Source organism: Typopeltis vanoorti, chromosome 15 (assembly GCF_054136105.1).
Source record: "Typopeltis vanoorti isolate ZY-2024b chromosome 15, IOZ_Tvanoo_1.0, whole genome shotgun sequence".
NCBI classification, from domain to species: Eukaryota; Metazoa; Arthropoda; class Arachnida; order Uropygi; family Thelyphonidae; genus Typopeltis; species Typopeltis vanoorti.
In genome coordinates this window covers 121,265,729-121,289,837 of record NC_143563.1, presented here as the reverse complement: position 1 = coordinate 121,289,837, position 24,109 = coordinate 121,265,729, and the positions used below count along the sequence as shown (strand labels likewise).

Here is a 24,109-nt window from a genome sequence, read left to right as displayed (position 1 = left end):
TTCAATTTGACAGCTGCAAATTAACATATACAGAGTGCTGGAAAAACAATGTCATAACTTATTATTTTTCTTGCACTTTCAGTGTATGTTACTAGGCAGCAATTAAATCCAATTATAAAGCTCATGATAAGGTAGGTCGTGACCATGATTTAATCACATTTTAAATAGTGTGAGAGCAAAGTTAAATAAGGGGGAATGGCTACATTTCCCTGCATACATCATTATGCTGCTGGATTTTGCAAAGGCATGTGACTAAAAATTGCATAGAAAATCTTTCAGACATTGGAACAAATGGAAATGGATATCAAGCTAGTAGCATGAACCGGGGCAATAACTGATAATAGTGACAGATATCCTATAGGATGATATAAATAAATTGGCAATGTGGGAGAACAATAATTGTAATTTAATGTTGCAAAATGTAAGATTACACACTGGATCTAAAAGGTTACATACTGTGTATCATATCGATGGTAACAGATGGGAAACTGATGAGGATAGGGACAAAGATTACTTGGATATTAAAAAATGTTAACAAGTAAAGACAGGGAAGTTATTATCCCTATTTATAAGACTATGATTTGGCCATGTCTTGACTATTATGCACAGAATTGGTCATCTGGGTTTCTGGGAGATTAGGAAGTGATGGAAAGGATTCTGAGACAAGTGATCATGCTGGTAAAGGTCTGTGGAATACTCCCTATGAGAACAGGTTGAAGGTGTGTGGATTGCAAAGTTTAGTTGACAGGCAGAAGGAAGGAACATGATAGAAACTTAGGATATTAAAGAGGTTTTATAAGATTGTCACAAAGGAAATTTTTCAATACTATACTCTCTCATGCCAAAAGATCGACCTGTGCCTTGAACTGATTCAGTTTCCACAAATTTTTTAAGCAATGCATTCCACTTACCAATCATTCCATGCAAAGAACCTGCTTCACTCCCCTGAATCCCTTTACCCTATGTCTGGTAACAACCCTGCACAAACCTATATCCCAATCAAATCCCTTTTCTATTCACAATGCGCTATAAGTTGCATTCCATCTAATATCATTCCCTAATGATATTAGATGCAATTAATGTTCCTCCTCAAAAAAGAGGATACTCAGAGTAGTGTACTAAGAAATAAAACTACATTTCAAAAGGTAATCTGCCAGGCATTTTTGGCAACAACTAGAAGAGAAAGTCGGCAAAAACCAATGAACATTCTTTAAATATTGATTAAAATTTATATTAAAAACATACATGATAGTCTGCAACACTTCAGAATTTCATACTGCCTTGAAAATTTATTTTTCACTTGGTCAGACTATAATAAATTTAGTTTAATCCTTTATCCAAGTGTGTGCAAACAAAGTTTGTGCCTGAAAGTATCTTCAAAACTGGGATAAAGTGGTACAACACCAGGCGACTCCTTGCAAAGATGGAGCAAGCTACCAACACTCCTATCTCAGTATCTCCCATAATGCAAAACACATCTCCTTGCAGACATGTATAATGTTATGCATTAAGGGAAGGGCCACTACCCAGACTAGTTTCGGATTTAGAGAAAGATGTTGAAATTTATTTTTCACTTGGTTTGTTTGCACACACACTTGGATAAAAGATTAAACTAAATTTATTATAGTCTGACCAAGTGAAAAATAAACTTTCAACATCTTTCTCTAAATCCAGAGTAATTTAATAAAAAGGTGGCACACCGTTTGGCAGCTCCTATAGGAGGAGATGACCTCTCATTGCTTCTGCCTTGGTATCTCCACTTGGGCCTGGCTCCCACTGAAGAGACCTCAATAAAGGTCGAAACTAGTCTGGGTAGTGGCCCTTCCCTTAATGCATAACATTATACATATCCGCAAGGAGATGTGTTTTGCATTATGGGAGATACTGAGATAGGAGTGGTTGGTAGCTTGCTCCACATTTGCAAGGAGTCGCCCGGTGTTGTACCACTTTACCCCAGTCCTGAAGATACTTTCAGGCGCAAACTTTGTTTGCACACACTTGGATAAAGGATTAAACTAAATTTATTATAGTCTGACCAAGTAAAAAATAAACTTTCAACATCTTTCTTTAAATCCAGAATAATTTAATAAAAAGGTGGCACACCGTTTGGCAGCTCCTATAGGAGGAGATGACCTCTCATTGCTTCTGCCTTGGTATCTCCACTTGGGCCTGGCTCCCACTGAAGAGACCTCAATAAAGATCGAAACTAGTCTGGGTAGTGGCCCTTCCCTTAATGCATAACATTATACATATCCGCAAAGAGAGATGTGTTTTGCATTATGGGAGATACTGAGATAGGAGTGGTTGGTAGCTTGCTCCACATTTGCAAGGAGTTGCCCGGTGTTGTACCACTTTACCCCAGTCCTGAAGATACTTTCAGGCACAAACTTTGTTTGCACACACTTGGATAAAGGATTAAACTAAATTTATTCATATTGCCTGATTAAAAAAATATCTGCTGACACTTGTGAACATTTAAAAGTGAAATAATAAATAAATAAAAAACAGCAGATAGGAGGGTTATGTAGAGAATTACATGGTGCAATGGCATTTCTCAGAACTGAATGAAATACAATCTGATGAACTATTTTTTTCATCTATTAATAAATTTCTTTAAGGGCAGGGATTGAAAATAAAGGGATGAAGGGACAGAGAGGAAATTTAGTAAAACTGGTAGACTAAGGATTACATAATCCAGTTTCCTGCTCTGCAGACTAAACATTTTTTTTTTAAATTCCAGTAAAGCCAAAATTGAGTAGGATGATTTACTGTCCAACTTAGCCCATTAATGTGAATATATTAGTCAAATTTAAAAACTTTCATGAGCAGGATTCAAATACAATCCCTCCAAGAAATTTTATTTCTTTATTTAGTTTTTTTTCCCCACCCTCTCAGTAATACAATGAGTTACTGGATTTTGTGTTAGTAAGACAAGAGTCACTCTGTTTCATTGAGTACTTTAATTATACATAAATCTCCATCTTTCTTTTGTTATTTTCATCACAAGTGATAAAAAAAAAAATATTTTTAAATCAGGCAATATGAAATGAAATTTGAAGTATCAACACACAGTTTAAAATGTTATGATTAATATGACAAAGTATTCACAAAAAAAAATAATTATTTTATTATTACAAGTATCTGCCTGAAATTAAAATAAAAATACAAAATAATAATTACCGTATTTGCCGGGGTATAAGACTCACTTTTTTTCTTAGAAAATAGGTCTGAAAAACAGGGTGCGTCTTATACACAGATACTCAGTTTTTTATTACTTTCATTTATGGAAATTTTCTCTGTTCTGAGTTAAGTGATTTCTTCCTTGCGGTGTGTGAGAGCATTCCAGTTACGTAGAGTTCAGTGGATTGGCATGTGCTGTCATCAACGATCCACAGCTGTGTTCCTGTCGTTTAAACTTTCCAATTGTTGTCGTGGTTATTGTGAACGGTGATAAATTTCTGCTGTTAAATTTTCTCTAAATTTCTTGGCAAATTATGGTTGAAAAAAAGTCAGCATTGCTACAATATTGCATACAAGCTACGTGTGATTGTTGCGTATACTAAAGAACATGGAAATAGGGCTGCAGAGAGGCATTTCTGGCCACCCCCAACTGAGAAAAGAATAAGAACTTGACGGAATCAGGAAGAGGATCTAAAAAAAAAAAAAATCACAGTAAACATAACCTATGAATGGGAACTGCAAAATGCCCAGAACTTGAGGCAGAACTGAATACTTGGATTTTAGACTAAAGAAAAGCGGGACTTTCAGTGTCTACAAAAATGCTTATTCATCAAGCGAAAGCGATAACCACTAACAGAGGGATTGCCAACTTTACTGGATCAATATCCTAGTGTTCAAGATTAATGAACTTTATTTTATATTTGAAATATTGTAAATTCATTATAATATTCAGTGATAAAGTTTTTTTCCTAAAAAAATGTGTACAAAAAAAAAGGGGGGGGTGCATCTTATACACTGGCAAATATGGTACATAAATAAAAATAATTAAAATGAAATGAGAAAAAAAAAAATGACAGAGATTACTGCTTGCCATTTATCAGATTGACTGCCAAATCTTTGCATTGGATACAGACATTTCTGATTTAAGTTTGCTCAGTGTAAAAGTGCCTTAATACTCCAAAAACAACTACCCAAATTTAAACTGACATCAATGTAAAAGTCATGTACTAAACCAGACGCTACTGTGGTCAGCACCCATTGTGGACGAATGGTCTCCCTGCAGTCAATTTTCAACTGAAAATCATATTTGTCCAAAGTATGAGTGGAAGCACTCACAATGAACCTAGTAAAAGCATCTTTTGTTTAGCGTAACCAAGAGATTTTTTTGACAAGGTAGAACTTAAAAACTAAACTATCTTTTCAAGATCATTGAAACTGGGACTCACCATACAAGTTGAGAATTCCTGTATAGGAATTCTCAACTTGTATGGTGAGTCCCAGTTTCAATAAGTGTCACAGATGTGTAAATCTCCCTTGAGGTGTAAACGATGATTTGGATAGTGTCAAATTCTAGTCAGATTTCAAGACTGAAACAAACAATATGCACTTTATTGAAAATCTGAAGCCTATTTTTTTTTTTTTAGATGAATGATGGGCTAGATCTTGTATGTGGAATTGGGTTTATGATTTTTATTTATTTATTCATGTGGGGGCCCCCTGCATTCCTTGACCACCCCTTAGGATTGGTTGAGCACTCCTAATGAGAGATTCAGTATGTATTTTTGACTGTAGCCTGTGTGTTCATGGGGCTGGTTTGCATGCTTGCAGGATGAAAAACCCTGCTGTCCATGCCCAAAACCGGCTAACTTTGATATGGCTGAGAAAGATCCTTAAGCTCCTCACGTCGATGGGAATCGAACTCCTTCCCCCAAGAATATGGTTGTGAAGCACACAGCCACTAGGCTAACATTGAGGATGGGTTTACAATGAACAGATGGGAAAGGTAGATGAACTGATGCCTGGATAGAAGTTAACCTTGGTCAAGAAGGTAAGAAGAGATGCTTCAGATTCAGACCAAGATGGTGAATACATCATCCACAAAGCATACCCAAAACAAAGGTTGTGACTGTATTGAGAAGAATAAGTTGCTCTAAGTAAAAATAAACTAAAGCAGGAAAAAGGGGACTTTCCATAACAAGTGCTTCAATTTTTTGTAGATTTGGTTTCTACAAAAGAACTAGTCTGAATGCATGACAATATTTTTGGGGGGAATTCTGATGAACTTTTACTCACATGGGGAATTATTGAACCAGAGGATTAAGAGTGGCCTGTAGCTAGGAATTAGTACCTCTCAGACTATGGATCCATAAGGAAGAACATCTGTGTGGATTTTTTGCTAAGCCATAGATGAGGTTCTCCCAAAATGGGTCTTCAGTTTTTTGATAGTGCTTTGTCCCAGCTGATCAGATCAGACATGTCTGCTCCAATCCCTGACCAGAACTTGACACCATTCAAACCATCACAATTCTTGTGAATGTGCTTCTAATAATTGTTACTAAGTCACAATGTCATTAAAAACTTGTTTCATGTAGGTTATTATAATATACATAATCTCATGTTAATGGATGTTTACGAAAATATTTGCTGATTTTTGTCAAACTCTTACAGAATGCTCTCTTGCAATAGCCACTATGACCATTATATAAATGCACAAATTTTGCAAATGGACTGCAAATTTCCTCTGGGATTTTTCCAATTTGTCACATGGAATCTTTTTTTAAAAAAAAATAAAAAAGGAAACTAACTCATACCAAGGCCAGGGATACCAGAAATTTACACTCTTCTTCATAAATAAACTATTACTACCTTCAAATCCTATCCATACTTCTGCAAATGAGAGTGCTCTCCATTCCTTTTAATCATTGACAAGCCTAGAATAACTAAAAGATCTCCTTGCCATATTTCAGTGAATAAAGATAACCTTGTAAACTTTAATACCATCATGTGAGAAAGAATATTCATCTCCCCTAACCTTTGATAATATCAAGATCTCCATATAACATCAAATCTCTTCTTGCAAGTCTAGTCTCTCCTGGCAGAAGCACACCTCATGCATACTCACCTCTTCCTCAAAAAAATCTAAATGTTCTTCTCCACTCAAATGATTACTTTTCACATTTACAACTCCTCATGGTGTAGTACTCTCAGTACCTGCCTTAAAAACTATTCTCACCTTTTGGTACACCAAAACTGAGAAAGTGCTCTGCTGTCTAAAAAAAGAGCAATACAGTTAATTGGCTATCTCCTCTTACATTTGCACCAGCTTAATATCATTAATACTGTTTATACATTATTTCTCTCTTACAGGTATTTCCATATTTTATTCAAGTCCTGCTCAAATAATATCTAAACACAGAAGCAGCAGTTTGACACCCATTCACAGTACAGCACTTAACATATCGAAGTAACTTTTCATTTAATAAAAAAAAAAAAAAAAATTTAAATATATACAAAGAGAATTTTCTGGGAGACTTGTAAATTCACCAACAAAATTTCAAATTTATTATATTCAAGTTTGTAATTTATTATGTATAGCATATGTAGTAATAACATTCATGTCAATATCAAAATTTAAGAGGAATCACCATATATAATCAATATATATTAATTTTTATACACTTACACTTACTAATCACCCAACACCATTGTAAAATTAAGTTGCCCATGAGAATTAAAACTGATTTCTGTTTCCAGAAGCAGTGATAATCCAAAGAGCTAACAGTAGTGGAATTACATTAAATAACATCCTGCCACTATCCCATTCTATGCTGAGAGAGAGTAAAAGATCTGTCCCCTACAAGTTTATCTTTCCTCTTATTAAGTTTCCATGTTTCATCTTCACAGGGTACTCAGAATAATGATACTTTGTTATTCTAATTTTAAGTCAAAGTTTGTATTATTATTATTCCATGTAATTTATTCAATATTATCCAATAAATTTTGATCCATACCTGATAGTTTCCAAGTTTGGAGCAGCTATTACAGAAGACCTGAGCAACTTGATTTGGGTTGACAGTATTTCTTGCTCCTTTTCTATCCTCATTTGCATATTACTTTGAGCATTAATTTCCATCCTATGATTGTGACATTGTATTAAATCCATTAAGTTTGGATTTCATCAATAATAAAGATAATTTCATATGCATATTTTATATGGTTCATCCATCTTTTTATTCATTGATATGGCAATCTATTCTGAGTATATATAATAATTAAGGAGAAATAGATCTTGCATCACTTTTTGGATTTTATATTTTTCAGTAGATAACACGTTCTAGGTTTGATGCTATACTGCAAGAGGCCAGTTTAATTAACACTTCTTTAAAATATGTGATTGTGTTTTTTTCCATAGAAAAATTCATGTTTTATAGTATACCGTTGATTTTCATGTTTTTTTATTGTATTTCAGAACATATTTATCAAGATATTATATTAAAGCAGCGCTGTAAAATGGCAGCAAAAATGTAAAAGAACTGAGAGGGGGAGAAAAAAAAAAAAGAAAGAAAGAAAAGGAATGCTAACATGAATAGTAAACTTGAAAAACAGAGTTTACCCCACTAAAGAGAAACATGAAGATACTGAAAGTGAATTAACTTTCGAAATCAACATAAAAAAAATTATTAGACAGACAATGCAGAACTTATAAAGTCAAAGTTGAAAGGCATTTAGAGAAGCACAGGAAGAACGAGGTTAAGCGCAAAAGCAGACAATGCACTGAAGCTGATATTTATTATTATTTGACCTCCACTGAGTCAGAGACTGATCATGGGAGGTGCACACTATCACACAAAAGGCTCATCCAACTGTGCCTTAAACTGATTCAATGTGTCTACATTCACAACACACTCGGGCAATGCATTCTACTCACCAACCACTCTCCATGTAAAGAACCGTCTCACTCCTCTGCAGTTTCCAGGGATGGCTTCTTTTTCTACTCCCACCTCTCCCTCTATGAAAACTCTCTTCCATGTCAACCTTATAACAACCCCTGACTAATTTATATATCTCGATCATATCCCCCCCACCCCTCATCCTCAGATTCACAAGAATCTGCAACTTATATTCATCCCAAAGATCACCGACCACCTTTGTGAATTTTCTCTGCACCCTTTCCAATATATCTTTGTCATCATGAAAACCCAGCGCCCAAATCTGTGCACAATAATCCATGTGGCCTGATCAAAGCTTTATACAATAGCATCATAACCTCTTCATTTCTGCATGTCAGTGTCCTCTGCATCATTGAAATTATCTGATGCAACATCTTCACAATTTATGCAATGTGACCCTTGAATTTCAGGTCCTTCATCACCACCATGCACAGATCGCTCTCTCTCTTCTACTTCCATTAAAGTTTCCCCATCAAGTGTATGCTTTGCATCCCATCATCGCTTATCAAAATTCAAAACCTTACACTTTGCAACATTGAACTGACAATTCCACTTAACTGCCCTTAATACACTCTATTCAAGTCCTCCTGTAAGGCCATAACATCTGCTTCACTGTTCATTCTTCTCCCCAATTTTGCATCATCTGTAAACAGCTACATATCACCAGTTAAACCTATCAATATACAAATTGAACAATGGTCCCAAAACTGGCCCTTGTGGCACACTAATAATAACCTTGCTCTTTCAGGATACTGCACACCCATATGCAATTTCTTATACCTATATGAAAGTTGCCGATCCAACTCAGAATTTTGTTATCCAATTCCATTCTTTTCAATTCAGTCAGAGACTGATCATGGGAGGTACACACTCCCATGACTGATTTAACAGCAAGCCGTGTGCAGTCTATCAAAAATTTTTGAAAAACCTGAGTATACCACTGTATATGCATCTTCCTTGAACAAGACATATTACAGTTACATAAGTTAGTAAAACATGATCTCCATTTAATAAATCCATGCTGATAACAACACAGAATACTGCTTCATGAAAAGTTCTTTCACTTGGTTAGAATATAAATTAAAGATGCCAAGAAATTATATTCTTGGTTTCATCCTTTATCCAAGTGTAAGCAAACAGTTTGCAGGTGAAGTCACTTCACAACTGGGCATTTGTATATAGAGGCTAAAGCCTTCACATTACATCATATCCCATAATGCAATGCACATATCCTTATGGACATGAAATGCTATGCATTATGTTAGGGGCCACTACTCAGACTGGTTACAACCTTTATTAAGGTGAAAAAGTAAAGGGGTGCTCATCATAGGCCTAGAGTTGTGCAAGAGAGCCTGATAATATTAGTAGAAAGAAAAAACTGATTGTATGAGAGATAAAAAAAAAAGGCCTCAGCTCTTTTATATCATCATATAGCCAAAGGCTATCAGTGTTCCTTTTTCACCTATCTCATATAGATGAACAATCAAAAGATCAATTGAAACCTAAAGCTCAAAGATGACTCATACCCAGGTGGTTAGTCATATCTGAGTTAACCACCTTGAGTTGGCCTTCTCTGACTGGGAATGCTCTCCAGTCATCCCTGCAATTGATATAAGGCCACATTGAATTAAGAATGAGTTCATACAAGACAACTTCAAGCACTTATATGAGAGAGAGAGAACTTTAGGTCAGATTGTGTCCTGATTATAGCTCAGAGGGGGTGTTAGTGTCAGAACAGAAAAGTAACAAAATGCACAGATGTTGCACTCTGAAAAGGATACATTTGGAATTAAAAAGCAGAAAGTTACAACCAACTGAAAATACTAGGATCAGTTTCATAGTATCATTTGCTAGGTGGGAAGGAGATAGAGAGTGCATGGTTACATTAAAAAAAATAATAATAAAAATGAAAAATAAAATAAAAAACATCAGGATGCAACACCTAGTTCGAATATATAAACAGGACTGATATGGATGTGCAATCTTATTAAGCAAGAGATCCTCAAGAAAAAGCAAGTGTAGAAAGATGCTGTTGGTTATGAAAATTACAAAGCTCAGGTCAGAAAAGTATTATAAAGAAAGCCAAATCTGCATATGAAAAGTTGGCCCTGCATATCAAAGATAACTAAAAAGAATTCTATCACGATGCTACAAATAAAAGAAAGAATGACCATGGAAGAATACCCTTACTGAATGTGGATGGTATACAGGCGATAAATGCAGAAGTGACTGCTCAGCTAACGAATGACCAATCAAAATGAGTAAATGATATCCTAAATATATTTTTTACTGAAGGTACTAGAAGTAAACAGTAAAAACGAAAACAACATGAACATGAATTCGATACTTATAGTTAAATAAAAATTATTTGATGAAAACAAAAAGTCATTTATATTCCAGGTATAAAAATCTAAATATGTAAGAAGCATCAGAGCTAAGTGCAAATTTTGTGGTCATTTTTATGGCAAGTATAACACAAATAAATATTTTAAAAAGAAATATTTAAAAAAAAAAATAGATACACACACACACACACACACACACACACACACACACACACACACACACACACACACACACACACACACACACACACACAATTTACGTTTTTTTTTCTTCCCCCCAACCATTTCTGAATAACACATTTCCAGAACAATGGACTGATAGATGAACAAGGGTTGCTCAATCTAAAGATTTAACACCTTAAGATTTTTATCCAAGGGATGTCTAATGTTTACCATAATAAACTGAGAAACAATGTAAAATGGAAACATACTTAGGATGGCATCATAACTATTACACATTTGTACTGGAGGGCATCATTGAAGAAAATGAATGCAAAATTAGATTTATATGGATCACATTATAAAGGAAAGTAGCTTTAAGCCAGATAAAGCACTTGGATACATTCAAACAACTTTTTTTCCAAAATAAATTTTCTGGAATCCCTAATTACAACAAAGAATTGCTGTAACAAGTTTGGTATTAAAATCAGCAGTAAAAAGACAAACAATCAAATAGACATGGAAGAGTGAAAACATCAACTGCATCATGAATGGAGAACCTACAGAACAAATAAAACATTTCTGCTATTTAGGAACAATTTTTAGTGAAGACAGTAAATTAAATATAGAATTATACAACAAAATTACCAAAGCTGGTATATTGTAATAAGTCAACTGAATAAATTTACTAAAATTAATAAAATAAAATAAGAAGTTAGTCAAAAGACTAAAGCTGTATACAAATGAGTTCAAACTTATTTTAACTTATGAATCTGAGAGCTGGGTTAGAAAACAATGAATCAAAGACTAGAAACCACTGACATCTTAGAGTTCTGAGAAAATTAAGAGTAAACAGACTGCATCAGTACCAGAATAATTAAAAATAAGATATAAGAAGGAATATGACATCAGCATTCAGTAACGTGTGAGCACGGATGACTTAAAGTGGTATGGTCATCTAAACAAAAAGAAAAGATTAGCAAAACAACTGTTTTGTAATTTATTTATTTATTCGTATGGAGTTTGCTCCCTTTTTCTCCCCCGTCCCTATTGGGGCAAGTTGAACCCCCCTCATGGGGGTTAAGTATTTATGGCTGTAAATCCATATGTGTTCATGGGGCCGATTTGCCTGCTTACGGGATGAAAAACGCCACATAAACTGGCAGAAAAAACCCCACCGCCTGCGCCCAAGACCGGCTATCTTGGCTATGGCTAAGGAAGATCCTCAAATTCCTCACGTCTTCAACGGGAATCGAACCTGGGACATTCCTTCTCCTTCGAATAATAAAATATAAGATCCGAGAATACTGGAACACTGACAGATAAGATTGATTTGGAGAAAAACTATCAATAGGAAGTTATTAACCCTTTAACTGCTGAGAACTTATTATGGGTTCAGAAATACACGCCTGCTTTGCTGAGCCTGTATATGTATGGTTGGCACAACTCCCATATTCAGAAAATTTTTTTAGTATGGAAAGAATCGTTGTAAGATATTCAAACTTCGCGAGTAGGTTCCTCCATCTATTGCCAACCAATTGATATTTATTTGACTTGAGTTTCTGTCCTTGTATGACATCTAAAGAGAAAAATTTGAACTGGTGCAACTAATCATATGCAGCATGATGCATATACCACATGACTGCAGGGATTTCAGGGATGTCACAATATGGCATCTACCAGTAAATATCCGCATTATCTTACTGATGATCAAATTGATGAAGTGTTAACAACAAATGAGTTAGGAGAAGAATTGTCCGAGTTAAGTGAATTGTGTACTTCAGATGAAGAAGATCCTGGTGATGTAAGTGTTACAAACGAGCAAGATAGTCACAAAAGTCTCGATACGAACGTGGTAGGCGAATACGTACCAAAGATGTATTGTTCATTTATTCCAAGTGTACACAAATTTGATAGCAGTAATTCAGGAATAATTACATGATGATACTTCAGCGTTAGATATTTTTGAACAATTTTTTTACCATAGAACTAATGACAACAATAGCTGACAAAACAAACAAGTTTCATATCTTCACCACAAATAACAGACCATCTACATGACTAAAGCAGTGGAAAAACACCACCCCTCAAGAACTTTACATTTTTCTAGCTATTACACTGCTAATGACAAGGGTAAAAAAACTTAAAATTTCAGAATATTGGTCTACAGATCCTCTGTTCTCAACCCCACAGTTTTCTATTTGATGGCCCAGGACAGATTTTTGTTGTTACTTAGATTATTGCATTTTAGTGATAATGAAAATCAACCTGAAGGAGACAGATTATATAAGTTGAAATCTGTAATTCAAAGCTAAGAAAAAGTTTCAGTGAAATGTTCTACCCCTTTCAAAATTTCTATATAGATGAAAGTCTTGTTCTTTTCAAAGGTAGATTATCATTTGCCCAATACATTCCTTCAAAAAAGAAGTCGATTCAGAATAAAACTATTTCTCATCTGTGATTGTGAAACAGGTTTCATCACATATTTCATATGTGAACGCTGGGAAGGACACAGACATCCTCCCCGAGCGTGACCTTGGTGTGTCGGGTACAGTTGTGAAAACAACTATGATGAAATATTTACATAGTGGTCACACACTATGGATCGACAACTGGTATTCCAGCCCTCTACTTTGACTGGTTGCATAAAAACAAGACCAATGCAGGTGATACAGTCAAGAAAAATAGAAAGGGAATGCCTAAATTTTCACAGAAACTAAATAAGGGACAAATACAAGCAAAACATACACACAATATTCTTGCAATAAGGTGGCTAGACAGGAGAGAAGTTTCTATGCTGACAAGATTGCATGAAAATGATGTTACACAGACGGACAAAAAAGATTGACAGACAGGAAAGAATATTGTGAAACCACATTGTGTAGTGGATTACAATGTCAACATGGGTGCTGTACACAGGACAGATATGATGGTCATCACTTCTGTTGAGGGTATGAGAAAAACTATGAAGTGGTACAAAAAACTATTTTTCCACCTTCTGGATATGACCTTACTAAATTCCAACTGTCTCTATAATGTAAAATTCGTAAAAAACACAAACTTAGCAGACTACCAACTCATGCTTATTAGGGAAATAATTCAAAAGTACCATATTCCAAGAATAACAGGGAGGTTGATCTCCAGGTGAAGGATGTCCATCACCTGGAGATCAACCACTGTGTCTCAAAGAAAGGCATTTCCCTTCTCTTGTACCTTCTACTAAGAAGAAGAAGAATGCAGCTCGAGTTTGTTAAGTCTGTTCCAATATCACTCTTGAGCAGAAGAAGCGTCGTGAGAGCCAGTATATATGCACCAAATGTGACGTTGGACTCTGTACAGTCCTGTTTTGAAAAATATCATTCCATGCTAAATTTTTAGCATCTTCATACCTTGGCACTTGGTAGGCTTAGTAATAACTGTGTTGTAAATAATAGTGCTCTTTATATATTTTAATTAATTTCTACATAAATTAATGTGTAATTTGCACAATCAAGTGGGCACCTCTTGATTATGCAAATTTTATAAAACACTATTATTGCCATTTTTGTGAGTGAACAAGTGCATATCAAGAATGTATGATGCTGTCCGGACTTCTTACTTCAGTAAGAATTTTAATTGATTTTATTTATAAATTTTTTGCAAAATTAATTCAGCACATTGAACAATGTCAGTAGAATAGAAAATCAGCAGTTAAAGGGTTAACAATGTATCACAATATTCTGTACATCCTCTGATGGTACTTACGAAAAATTTGATGACACTGGGATGGAAGACACAGCAGTTTGCTAGTGTTAGCAATAACAGGCAAGATAATCAGATATGTGACCGACATGTAGTTTGCTGAATGCTTTGAAAAAGCTGGAAATGTGGAGAAGTGAACATGTGCAAGTTCATTGCATATTTTAAATAGGCATCCTTGGTGAGAATGGAAGTGGCTCAAGAAAATATGAGAGCTAGGTTTCTCTTTGGGTGATGCATGACAAATGGTGTGAATGAATTAAAGAAAAGATATGCAAGCTAGTATGTGTGATGTATATACTCTCTTCCACTGTGATTGGATAATTGAAGGACGTACTACTTACCTGTTCATCCCCCTCCACCAGCGACACAAAATACCATGACAAAGAATAAACATTTATTACCATAATTATGGGAAATCATATCTGACATACTTTGGATAGCTCATCACACAAAACTTAAATGGCAAAGTACATACAGTGCTCTAGCGTAGACATTACAAGATCAAGAGAAAGAGACAGCAACAAAGCCATCCTAATTCTTAAATATTACTGAGTAAATATAACAAAAATCTATAAGACAGTTCTATAAAAATCTATACGAGTTCAGTTTTAAAATGAAAATCAGCATTAAGCTTTGTTTTATCCAACATTACAGCATGCCAAGTGAGACATCACTTCTTTTGGCTCTCAATTGCTAAAACAGTGTTAAGCTGAACTGGTTATTCCTTTGGCCAGGCTAAACAATTTGACTCTGAGGGCAAGAAAGATTCTGCAGGAATGGAAAGAATGTATGGTAATTCCATTGCACAAGGGTGGTGCAAAGATTGATGCATCCAACTATAGACCAATCAGTATCTCAGGAGTGCTGGCGACGCTTTTGGAAAAATTGGTTAGGGCTCGCATTCAGAAAAATGGATTGACAGTGAATCTCTACTTTGCAATGAATAGCATGAGTTTATTAAGGGAAGGTCATATTTTAGCAACTTACATTCTATAATAATGTTAGCAATGAACTAAACCAGGGGTCAGCAACGGCAGCCCGCAGGCAGCATGTGGCCCAAACATACATTTTTGGCGCCAATAAAAGTTGACCATACTTACATGGCACGTGGCCCGTAAAATTTTGTCATCAAGAAAAGCCGTCATGGACATTCAAGAGGACATTATCTACTACTAAACTGATGGATGGTTAAGTATAGGTGATGTGCTAAAAAGTTTTTAATTTACATGAAGAAATAGATATTTTCATGACAGAACATGAAAATACTATCTCACAAATGTCAGATAAAAATGGATTATGTCTCTTGCATTTATGGTACACATTACAATTACCATAATGAACTTAATTTGACCCTGCAGGGCCAAGGTAAATTACCAGAAGAACTGTTTTTCTGACATAAAAGCTTTTGAAGGCAAACTATGTCTGTTGAAAAAAATGTATGGAAGAAAATCTACATCATTATATATTGTTGCAAATCAGCATCTACAATTGGATGGCAAACACAAAAGGAAACTTTTGTTGGTATTACTGAAGATTTAGAAATGGAATTTTCAATACGATTTGTGGATTTTCATAAAAATAGCATGGAAGTGCGATTATTTTTGAACCCTTTTAATGTCGACATTGATGACGTACCAAACCGACTATAGACAAAAGTTTTGGAATTACAACACGATGAAACATTAAAAGGGGTGCTTAAGGGTCAAAGCTGTATAACTGAGAGGAGACCTCCACATAGCCTTTAAAGGAATGCAGAGAACCGACCAGGGCTTCTGACCTAATGTCCAATCCTCACCTTCTCGTGGTGCACCTTGTTGTGTATCTACTTGGATACTGAACGAACAAGGATGGGCTGGCAATTTAGGATTTAGCCGACCAAATTGTATTCTTATTAGTTAAACCAAAATAAAAAATAATGGTACAACATGACAAATTTTCATGCCGGCTGGGGCGTCGCCTGGTTAAACAAGGCCGCCATTGTTTTCGCCAGGGAACCAGGGTGAACAGCGATAACTCAGCTACTGGAACAAATCTGAAAACAAACCCCAACTCAACATCACCAAAGTTCAAGATTGGTACTATCAATGTAAGAAGCCTGAATGGCAAAGAAATGGAGCTAGCTGAGGAATTAGATAAGTACCAGATCTACATAATAGGGGTGACTGAAACAAAAAAGACCAAAACTGGTGAGATCTTTCTGAGCAATAAATACAAAATGTTATATTCAGGCAATGACAATCAAGGAAAAGAAGGAGTAGCCATAGTATTCAACACAAAATACGAGGCTAATCTTCTTGAATGGCAGTCAGTCTCAAGTAGAGTAATGTGGGCAAACATCAGAATGAGGAACTGGACAATGAGACTTATTTGTGCCTATGGTCTCACAGAACGTTCTACTAAGGTAGAAGTGGAGGAATTTTTTGAGGCTTTAGAAAAAGCAACAGACACAATGAAAAAGGAAAAGTTGGTCCTTGTTGGGGATCTAAATAGCAGAGTAGGAAATGCTTGTCAGACATACAAAAATATTTTGGGAAAATTTGGAGAAAAGAGCAAAGCTAATAATAATGGCAAATATCTGTTGGATTTCTGCTCAGGACATGGACTGGTTATTACTAACACCATGTTCCAACATAAAAATGTGCACAAATTCACATGGAGAGAAGAGGCTAGGAATAAGAAAAGTCTCATTGACTATGTTATTGTTGATAGTGATGTTTTCTCCCTGGTGCAGGACACCAGAGTGTACAGAGGATTTGAAATTGGAAGTGATCACTATTTAGTCTTGAGCAGGATAAAATTGAATTTCATATTGAAAAGAATAACATGTAAGAAAGTTTTAAGGTGAATAAAAGTTGAGTGGCTCTCAGATGTGAACTGTAGACTAAAATATACAAAGATTATTGAAGAAAAAATGAAAGAGTTTGAGAACAGGAATCAAACCTTGGAGATTCAGTGGCAAACACTGAAGAAAACATTGATTGATTCTGCCAGAGAGGCATGTGGTGAGGTTGTCTGTAAGGATAAAAAAATCAGAACTCCCTGGTGAACACAGGAAGTTAAAGAGGCAGTGAGGGAAAAGAAGAAAGCATATCGAAAGTTCCTGTCAAATAAGTCAGCTTGTGCTCTTAGAGAATATAGAGACAAATACAAGAATGCTAAACAAAAGTCATGGGAGGACTTTGGCAAGAATATAGAAAATAAATATCAAGAAGGTGGCGAAATATTCTGGAAGTTGTTGAAGAAGGTTAAGAATGGAGGAAAGAGTGCTGTAAAAGGAGTTAGAGATGATAAAGGTGACATGAAAACCGGAGAAAAAGATATCCTTGAAGTATGGAGTAATTACTTTGAAAAACTGCTAAATGAAACAAGCAGTGATGACAGCAGCACAGTGGTAAAAAACACTGCCCAGGCATGCAGTTCAGGAATACATATCCATACTTGAAGTAGAAAAAGCCATCAAAGGCTTGAAATGTGGAAAGGCAGCTGGAGTAGATGATATTCGACCAGAAATGCTGAAGTATGGTAGTATAAGAGTCTTACAGTGGCTGCACTGCCTTCCTGATGATTGGAGTAGAGCTCTCATAGTACCCATATATAAAAAGGGAAATAAAACTGAATGCGAGAATTACAGGAGGTATTTCCCTACTGAGTGTTCCTGGCAAGATCTATGCAAGTATACTTGATAAACAGTTGAGAAGAATTGTGGAAGAAAAGCTGGTGAAGAACAAGCTGGATTCAGGCCAAACAGAGGCTGTCAGGATTAGATCTTCATTTTACGACAAATAGTAGAGAAAGCATGGGAATATAACAAAGATCTGTATTTAAGTTTTGTCGATTTGGAAAAGGCATATGATAAGGTGCTAAGAGAGAAGCTGTTCAATACGCTACAGTTATATATTGTCAATGGGGCATTATATCAAGCAATACTTAGTCTTTATTTGAGTTGTAAGTCAGCAGTTAGAATTGAAGGAAGTACAGGAAGATGGTTTAATGTTAAATCTGGTGTGAGACAGGGATGTACGTTATCCCCTCTGTTATTCATTAGCTATATGGATCACATTATGAAGGAAAGTGGTATTAAACATGATATCAAAATTGGAGATGTTAATGTCAGCTCTTTGCTTTATGCGGATGATGTTATACTTCTAAATAAATCCACTACAAGTCTGCAAGATTCTCTGACTAAATTGAATAGTTGTTGTAATAGATATGGTATGAAGGTCAGCAATAAAAAGACAAAGACAATGAAAATAGGCAGAATCATTGAAAATGTCAACTGTGTTGTGAATGGAGAACCTGTGGAACAAGTAAAACATTTCAGCTACTTGGGCATGATTTTTAGTGAAGATGGTAAATTAAATATAGAAATAGACAACAGAATCAGCAAAGCTGGTATGGTGGGAAGTCAATTGAATAAATTCATATGGAATAAGAGAGAAATTAGTCGGAACACTAAATTAGCTGTATACAAGACAGTGTTCAAACCAGTTTTAACTTATGGATCTGAGAGCTGGGTCAGAAGTAAAACACTTGACCAAAGACTAGAGACCACAGATATGAGAGTCCTGAGAAAGATTATAGGCGTGAACAGATGACATCAATAGCAATATCATATTAAAAACAAGGATATTAGGAAAGAACTTGATATTGTCAGCATCCAGGAATGCGTTAGGAGAGCTAATCTCAGGTGGTATGGTCACCTAAACAGAATGGGCGAAGAAAGATTAACAAAACAAGTGTTCTCTGCCAGGTTGGCAGCAAAACGACCCAGAGGAAGACCAAGATATAGGTGGATTGATACAGTACAAAGTACCTTAGATGATAGAAATATAAGATATGATAATGTTGGAGTCTTGACAAGTAATAGACTGATTTGGAGGAAAATTGTAGATAGGATGTTAGTAACGATATAATTTTTTCAAGTAGTACTATCATATCCTGTACATCCCTTGTGGGTACATGGCAGGAATTTGATGATGATGATGAAACATTAAAGAATGCATTTTCGTTAGAAAATATCCAAACATTTTATCGATGCTTATAAAAAAATTTGAAGGTTTAATAATTTGTGCAAAAAAAATGATAGTCTCATTGAGAAGCACATACGTATGCAAACAAGCATTTTCTGCTATGAGTTTTAGAAAAAAAAGAAATTTTCTTCTCGACTGACTGACGAACATTTGCATGCTTCGATTCGAATTTTCACCTCAGATTATCAAGTGGATCTAGGTAATTTGGCTAAGGGAAAACAATCACAAAAGTCACATTAAGCAGAGAGACATACATATTGTGATGCATAAAGTATATTACTTTGTTTTTTCTTTGTTTCATATCTCATACTTTAAATATTTCTGTGTGTTTTAAGATTGATATAATAAAAATTGATAACTCAAGTATTTTTTCACTCACTATTTTCTATTAATTAAATGCTTGCGACCCGATTATTAAAAATAAAAGTTAAATGTGGCCCGCGAGTCTGAAAAGGTTGCCGACCCCTGAACTAGACAATGGGAATGTATACACCATGATACTTTTGGATTTTGCTGAAGCTTTTGACAGAATACAGAATGAAAGACTTGCATAAATTGGAGAATATGGGTTTGGATTATAACATGGATAAATAAGAGGATGACTGACTGACATATCAAAAATGGTATATGGGAGATGCGTATCTGCAAGATTTAAGATAAATAGTGGAGTACTTGTTTAACAGTTATTCAATCTGTACATTGATAACATTGGGAAGGATTTGACAGGCAACAAACAGCTATTTGCTGATGATATAAAGATATGTAAGATAATCAGGAATGCTGCTCATATGAAGTGCTTGTAGAATGATTTGAATAGGCTGGAATTGTGGACATGGATGTCAGTAAAGGCAAAGCCATGCACTTTGGCATGATTAGATACCCAATGTTGTATTATATTGGTGGGTCATGCAAAAAAAAAAATGATAAGGCTAAGGATATTGGAGTGTTAGTAGATAGCAAGTTGAAGTTCAGCACCACGTGGCAAAGACTGCAAATACAACTCAAAAGATAATTGCAATGCTGAAATGAACTTTCACATGTAAAGATAAAGATGTCATTTTGCCTTTTGCCAAGGCCTTGATATAAGACCTTGCTAGGACTATTGTGCACAGGTCTGGTTTCTGTCATGATTCTGATACAGTGCAAAGGAGTTAAAAAATGATATCAGGATTGTGGAATACTGATTATGAAGACAGACTGAGAAAATGTAGACTGCAGGCACTAGCAAACAGATGAAAGAGGGGTGATATGATTTAGACTTAAACTTCTGAAAGGTTACAGGATTTCAGTTGATGGAATTTTTCATTTTATGTAGGATGGGGAAATCCTTAGAGGGCATCCTTAGAAGCTGAGAATGAATGCTGCTAAGAAGGGGCAAGGGCTAGATTTTTCTCTCATAGGGTGGTGTTGATTAGAATGGATTGCCATTGGATGTGGGTGCAAGTAGTGTGAATGAATTCAAGAATAAGTACGATAGTTGGTGTGTGTAGTATGTGACAACCTCATTGAGTCCATGACTCCCTGGAGGTTTCTCTTAATTCTTAAATGTTCCCACTAATATTTGTCTAAATTCCTTGAATGATAAGGCATTGCAAGTTTGAAAGATGCTGGTTTGAAATCTAGAAAAAAAACTAGCAGCTTAATAATCTTTTTTTTTTAAGCATCAAGATCAACTATTGCCAACATTTAAGCCTTTCGCATATTTGTCTTTTCCACTTTCCTCATCAGTTTTACATAGCCTCCTTAATATATTTATATACTATTGAAATTCCTCTAAATTTTTGCATTCACTGAACAATCTGAAATTCAACCTTCAGGCTGTGCAATATACCCAATGTAAAACCCTTACCTCTATATTTAATCATTTATGTTCAAATATCTATCTAATACATGATTATTATGCAAGGTAACCTTGAATGCTTTCAAATCTGTTCAGCAGCTTTTCCATGTTTCTGATAACTTTTTTTTTTTTTTTTTTTTACTTCACAATACTGGAATGATTACGTCCTTCCTAAATATTGTCTACAACTGTTCTATCACATAACTTTTCCAAAGGTGAATACTACTGATTGCTTGGGGAAAGAGTAAAAGAAGCCACGTATACAACGATATGGTAAAAAAAAGCTGGCCTTATAATGACATCTTCTATGATGTTTGAGAAAACAGAATTAAGAACAATAAGACAGTAACTTTTTGCTAACTTAAATCATGTTTCTTAAAAATTATTCAAATTAGCAACAAAATAGTGTCTTATTAATCTTATAGGCCAGTGTAAAAATAGTCAGTAGAACAAAAAATATTCATTTATATAATCAAATCCATGATATACCCTCATGAGAAGGGAGGGTTTTTACAAGAAATGATAGGACTACATGAAAATGTTACAAATTACTAACCTTCTCTCAACAATTTTCCTCAAAATTAATACTTTAGGATTCCAACATTATCTGATCTTACACTTTGGTCTTCTAAGACACTTCTTACCAATCAATCCACTTAGATCTTGGTCTTAATGCTGGGCTTATGCCATTCTGAAAAAAGAAAAAAAAAAATTGCTTTTGCCAACCATTCATCTCCCATTCTGCTTAGATCACTATACAACTTTAGATTAGCACTGCTAACAAATTACTGAATGCTAATAATGTCATGTTCCTTCATAACATCCTGTTTTATAATATCATACTGTCATTGATGCCATCTGTTCTCAGAACTGCGGAATCTGTCTCCAGTCTTTGATCAAGTGTTTCATTTCTAACCCAGCTCACAGATCCATAAGATAAAATTGGTTTGAACCTCATCAGTTATATGCATCTAATTTAGTGTTTTAACTAATTTCTTTATAATTCCATATGAATTTATTCAGCTGGAATTATAAATTTATTCTGACTACCCATACCAGCCTTTGTTAATTCTATTGTCTACTTACATATTTAATTTGCCATCTTAACTAAAAATTGTGCCAAAATAGCTGAAAAGTTTTGCAAGGTACACCATTCAGAATGCATGTAATTACACCGGATATTTTCTTCAGTTTTAATGTCGCTTTTATCATCTGATTCATTTTACAGTACCCTTTTCCTCCATTTCCTAACACTTTATTTGTCTTACCAAAGTTTTCTAATGCCTTTTGTTTAGCTTTACACAGTGCCTTGCTTATATCATTTATTTGTATTCTTTCAGAGAACATGCTGACTTACTTGCCAAGAACTTTTGATAACTGTCTTCTTTTCCTTGACTGCCTCTAACTTTCTAATTTTTATCCCTGCAGATAACTTCACAATCTTCCCTGGTAGAATCAATCATTTCCTTTAGGGTATGCCAATGAATCCCAAAAGTTTTTTATTTTCTTCAAAAACTCTTATTACCTCTGAAATGTATTCAAGCTTTGATTTAAACAAAACAAAAAAAAATTCTTACACAATTTTCCTTTTAAGATGATATTCAATTTTATCCTGCTTAAAACTAAATCACTTCTGATTTCCATTGACAGAGATTTCTTGCTAAACCAGAAGCAAGAAGAGCAGGCATGAAGAAGCAATGAACGATGAAGTTAATTCTGGAGCAGTTTCCAGCACAGTAGTGAGATGCCATTAGATAAGATGACCTCTAGATATCAAAAACATTCAGGAGAAATTATAGGGGAATTAGCAATGTTTAATAACAGGTAATTTGCTGTGATCATCTATCCGGTCTGGGGTCTTTCCCCCAGAGGCAAAGCTACATGCCACCGGACGGGTCCCCAGGTTGCGGGTCGGGGAATGGCCACCAGAGATGGTGGCTAACTGCGAATAGCCAATAAGCAGTCCCAGACAAGAAGTGGCAATACTAACAGGACGTGGTGGGTTGGTGGACAACTCCAGTAACTCTATAAAATGACACAGAAGTCCAATGATAGTACTGCATCAAGGCGAGCTTAGGCCACCCTAAGCCTAAATCAATATGCTCCTTCTGATTCTCTCTCCCAAGCTCTTCAAGGGAGACTAAGGGTCTGTCAGATAAGCGTCAATGTGCTGACAGTAAAAAGAAAACACGATTGAAATCCGATGCCAAAGTACTAGAAAAAGGACTCATGCCGGCTCGGACGTTACCCGGTCAAACAAGGTTCGCGTTCCCAATCAAGTAATCAGGGTTGGATTGAAAAATCAGTTACAAAAACAAAGACAAAAAAAAAAAATCAAGCTCAGGCCTGTAAAGGATGGAATATCAATTGGCACATGGAATGTCCATACACTCTGGGCAACTGGAAAATTGCAGTTGCTTCAAGAAGAAATACAGATGTGATATATTGGGTATTTCAGAAATGAGATGGGCATTGTCAGGAGAATCAAATGGTGGAAGAATTCTCTGGTCAGGAAATGAAAGTAAGCAAGAAGCAGGCGAAGGATTCCTGCTAAGTAACAAAGCCTGTCAGGCAATGATAGGATACAAACCAGTTAGTGAAAGAATAATGGTTGCAAGATTCAGTGCCCAACCATTCAAATATATACGCCCACTGCAGAGAGTGCAGATGAAAACATTGAGAGATTTTACAGGGATCTACAACTAGTAATTGATGAGCTGCCGAAGCAGGATATACTCATCATTGGAGGAGACTGGAATGCAAAGATTGGCAAAAATAACACAGGACGGGAAAAGGTTATGGGAAAATTTGAATATGGAGAAAGAAATGAACATGGAAAGATGCTTCTGGAATTTGCCACGGATAACAACCTGATGATTTACAATACCAAATTACAATAAAAAGATTGTCGTAAATGGACATGGCACTTCTTGGACGTAAATGGACGTGGCACTCCTCAACCTGTGGTCTGCAGACCACAGGTGGTCCGCAGACAGACTTAAATTAATTGAATAAATATATAATTTTTAATTATCCAAACAAAACAAATTAAAATTGAATAAGTAAAAATTATTGAAATCAAAT

At 35.4% G+C, this 24,109-nt stretch overlaps 1 protein-coding gene across 17 annotated transcripts in view; it reads right to left on the bottom strand.

Annotated features, from left to right (window-relative positions):
• Positions 1–24,109, bottom strand: part of LOC150099111 (paired amphipathic helix protein Sin3a-like) — a 578,777-nt gene that overhangs the window by 525,187 nt on the left and 29,481 nt on the right. For 7 of the 17 annotated variants that reach the window (XM_090404589.1, XM_090404591.1, XM_090404587.1 and 4 more), the window contains 2 exons: positions 21,582–21,716; positions 6,972–7,094 (listed from right to left, as the gene is read on the bottom strand). The exons of 5 other annotated variants lie outside the window; for them this stretch is intronic. The gene's annotated coding sequence lies outside the window, so the exon portion shown is untranslated. The remainder of the gene's footprint in view (positions 1–6,971; positions 7,095–21,581; positions 21,717–24,109) is intronic. 5 more of the 17 variants (XM_090404593.1, XM_090404595.1, XM_090404588.1 and 2 more) reach the window with 2 other exon arrangements.